Consider the following 4,547-nt stretch of genomic DNA (forward strand, 5'->3'; position numbering starts at 1 on the left):
TTTTTCTTGTTTGAAATCAGACATGAGTTTGTTTGAGAGCACAACAAATAAGCAAAGTTTGCTAGAAGGCTACGCCTGTTCATTCTTTTGATGATTTCCAAAACTAAATACCCAAAAAAGGAAAGGAGTGTGCATGGAATACCTGTTAAAGTATCAACCCCAGCTCAGCCATTTTGAGGAGCAATCTCTACAATGTTTTAGAAGCACCAGAAGTGCAAACAACAAAGCGATAATACCACTAGAAATATCTAGAATAATATATACATATATATATATATATATACATGTAGATCAATCTCGGAGAAAACAATAGTTGAAGTATAAAAGCCCAAGTCGGTGGAGTGGCTAAGCAAGTTGGCAGATTGAAGCTTGGAGAATAGTCTAGAAGGTAAAACAATTATGTAGCTAATATTTTATAGCCAATGCGGTGAGCTATGTTGGCTAAAACAACTATAAATAGGCATGAAGCCATGCATTGTAGAATCAATCAAGAAGTGAAGAGTATGAATAAGTAGAGTGAGCAAAAAACTATAGAGTTAAGTAGTCCTTGTGAGAAGTGTGAGTAAAGTGAGAAAGAGTGTTTGTAAGAGTTGGTCTTTCCTTTGAGAGTTGTTTGTTGTAATATTTTGTGAGTCTAATACAAGTAAATTGTTTACTTGTTTTGTCTCCAACAAGTCTACATTAGATTGTGTACTCTAAATTTTCTCAACAATTGGTATCAGAGTGTGACGGTCAGTGACTGATTCTGTGGGAGCTTCTTTGAGTCGGGAAGAGTTTGCCTCTACAAGTTTGCATCGGTATTACCGGAATTCTGCCGACACGATGGGTGATCTTCATGTAGTTCGAGGAATTACGAAGCTCAACAACAAAAATTACAACACGTGGACAACATGTATGAAGTCTTATCTGTAAGGTCAAGATCTTTGGGATGTCTTCGGGCGCAACGATGTTACACAACCACGAGAAGACAACAACGACACTTTGTGAAAGTGGAAGATCAAAGCAGGTAAAACCATGTTTGCCCTAAAGACAACAATTGAAGAAGAAATGTTAGAGCACATAAGGAAAGCTGAAACACCAAAGGAAGTATGTGACATATTTGCAACACTCTTTTCAAAAAGGAATGACACAAGACTACAACTTCTTGAGAACGAGCTACTGTCCATTGCACAACGCGACAAGATGATTGCTCAGTACTTCCACAAGGTAAAGTCCATATGCCGTGAAATTTCTGATTTAGATCCTAATGCTGCTATTGTGGAATCTAGGATAAAAAGAATAATTATCCATGGTCTGAGACTCGAATACCAAGGCTTCGTTGCCCCTGTACAAGGGTGGCCTACTTAACTATCACTTGTTGAATTTGAAAATTTGCTTGTCGATCAAGAAGCTATGGCAAAGCAAATAGGAGGGGTCTCGTTAAAAGGTGAGGAGGAGTCACTTTACACCAACAAAAGTAAAAGCAACTTCAAGCAGCACTTTGGCAGTGGATCTAAAAGAGATGGTGACAAGGTGAAAGGTCGTCAAGGAGAAGGAAGTTCTCGGCCAGGGGGAGCTTCAAAGTTTCACGGCAATCATGGTCAATCCAAGAATAATAAAATATTCGAAGGTATATGCTACCTTGCGGAAAGAAGGGCCACATGGAGAAAGATGGTTGGTCCAACAAAAGGGCCGCTGAGAGTAATACTGCTATTTCCAACTCAAAGGAGAAAAGTGAGGATGATTGGGACTCGGATGCATCTCTCGCTATAGAGGAAGATGAGATAGCTCTCACTGTGATGGTGCTTGAACGGATTAACTACAAGAATGATTGGATAGTCGACTCAGGCTACTCAAATCACATGATGGGTGATAAAGAGAAGCTGTAGAACCTGATTGAGTACAAGGGCAATCGTTTGGTAGTGACAGTACCGATAACCCACATCGGTAAAATAGTAGTTGTACCACGACACAACCCTAACTAGGTGCCACTTCAAGACGTCTACCATGTTCTAGACATGAAGACGAATATGTTTTCAGTGGCACAACTGACATTATCAGGCCATTATGTCCTGTTCGGTCCAAGAGATTTAAAGGTGTATCGAGACCTCAAGATCTCAAGGATGCCAACAATGGAGGGGTGAAGATTGGAGTTAGTCTACGTAATGTCAGCAGAGTCTGTATATGTAGACAAGACAAGAAAGAATGAGACAGCAGGTTTATAGCACATGAGATTGGGCCATGTTAGCTATCACAAGCTAAGCGTGATGATGATGAAGTTAATGCTCAAGGGTCTGCCTCAGCCTGATGTGAGAACATATATGGTCTGTGGAGGATGCCAATATGGTAAGGTGCATCAACAACCATACAAGGAGTCCAAGTTCAAAGCAAAAAAACCTTTAGAGTTAATCCACTCTGATGTGTTCGGGCCTATGAAGTAACCATCGATTAGCGGGATGCGATACATGGTGACATTCATTGATGACTTCTCTAGTATGTGTGGGTTTTCTTTATGAAAGAAGAATCCAACACATTTTCAAAGTTTAAAGAGTTTAGAGAGACAGTTGAAGGAGAAGTGAGGAAGAAGATTATATGTCTACGCACAGATAATAGAGGAGAATATACCTCAAATGAATTCTGCCAAGATGTATGAGAGTCTGGCGTACATCATCAGTTCACATGTGCCAATACGCCACAACAGAATAGAGTAGCAAAGAGAAAGAACCGACATCTTACAGAGATACGTCGAAGCATGTTGCATGCCAAGAATGTGCATGGAAGGTTTTGGACTGAAGCCATGAGAACTGAAGCCCATGTAATCAACAAACTTTCTTAACCATGGTTAGAATTTGTTTCGCTCTTTAAGAAACTGTGGGATATAAAACCTACAATCAGTTACTTTCGAGTATTTGTTTTGTGTGCTACGTATTTGTTCCAAGTCATCTACGTAGCAAGTTTGACAAAATGGCAATAAGATGTATCTTTGTGGGATATGACAGCCAGAGAAAAGGATGGAAATGTTGTGACCATACAAATGGAAGGTGTTACACATCACGTGATGTGGTGTTTGATGAAGCATCATCTTGGTGGTCCCTAGAAAAGGAGGTGTTCCCAAACTCGAGAGAAATTGAAGATAAGCTGCAACAGAAGTTGGGGGAGCAAATTATTTCAATCCGACTGAGTTCAAATGAGCATGAAGATTCGCTTGATGATGACGATGACGAGCAAGAAGTTACTCAGAATCCTTAGCAAACTAGTGTACATCAACAAACACTAGAAGAAGTTAGACCTAGTGAAGTGGAAATACTGACTCCACAGTCACAACCGAGAAGGTCAACAAGAGTACGGAAGCCAAATCCTAAATACGCCAACGTAGCCATTGCAGAAGAAGCAGTTGAACCTGAGACGTTTGAAGAAGCATCACAAAGTTCCGAATGGGTTAAAGCTATGGGAGAAGAGATCACTACGCTTGAGCAAAATCAGACTTGGGATCTGGTGCCAAAGCCAAGAGATGTGAAACTTATATCCTGCAAATGGGTGTACAAGATCAAGCATCATCTTGATGAAACGTTTAGTCTAGTGGCAAAGCTTATGATAGTACGAGTCTTACTTGCACTTGCTACCAACAAAGACTGGAACTTGTACCAGATGGATGTGAAGAATGCATTTTTGCATGGGGAGTTATATCGGGAAATCTACATGACTCAACCAATGGGCTTTGAGAACGAAGTCCATCCCCAGTATGTGTGCAAGCTGAAAAAGGCACTTTACTGATTAAAGCAAGCGCCAAGAGCATGGTAAGGTAAGATTGCAAAATTTCTCCCTCAAAGTGGCTATTCAGTGACACATACAAATTCTAGTTTATTCGTCAAAGCTAATGGAGGAAAATGAGCTAACGTGCTGGTATATGTGGATGATCTAATCATCATTGGTGATGACGAGGAAGAAATTCACCAAACAAAGGAGAAATTTTCAGTTCGTTTTTAGATGAAAGAACTGGGACAACTCAAGCAATTTCTTGGGCTAGAGGTCGATCGCACACAAGAAGGGATATTTATGTGTCAACAGAAATATGCAAAAGATTTGTTGCAAAAGTTTGGGATGCTTGAATGCAAGCCAATCTCAACGCTGATGGAGCTAATGTCAAGATTTGCGCATATGAAGGCAAAGATTTGGAAGATGCCACGATGTATCGAAAATTGGTGGGTAGTCTAATCTACTTGACATTGACTCGACCTGACATTTCATGTGCAGTTGGTGTGATGAGTCGTTACATGCAAAATCCAAAGAAGTGTCATTTAGATACAGTACATCGAATACTGAGGTATGTAAAGAGTACAATTGACAATGGCCTCTTGTACAAGAAAGGAGAAGATTGCAAGCTAGTTGGTTATTGCGACGCTGACTAGGTGGGAGATCATGATACTCGTCGATCAACTATTGGGTATATGTTCAAGCTTGGTTCAGGAACAATTTCTTGGTGCAGTAGGAGATAGCCAACGGTATCTTTGTCAACCACGAAAGCTGAGTATAGAGCAGCAGCAATGACAGGGCAAGAGATCACGTGG

The 4,547-nt window shown here is 40.5% G+C and overlaps 1 pseudogene; it reads left to right on the forward strand.

The window, feature by feature from the left end:
* Window positions 1-822: 822 nt before the first annotated feature.
* On the forward strand, window positions 823-3,845 carry LOC148916609 (uncharacterized; annotated as a pseudogene).
* Window positions 3,846-4,547: the final 702 nt, after the last annotated feature.

The sequence above is a fragment of the Prunus mume genome, linkage group LG5 (genome assembly GCF_029339155.1).
Source record: "Prunus mume cultivar Tortuosa linkage group LG5, ASM2933915v1, whole genome shotgun sequence".
NCBI lineage: Eukaryota > Viridiplantae > Streptophyta > Magnoliopsida > Rosales > Rosaceae > Prunus > Prunus mume.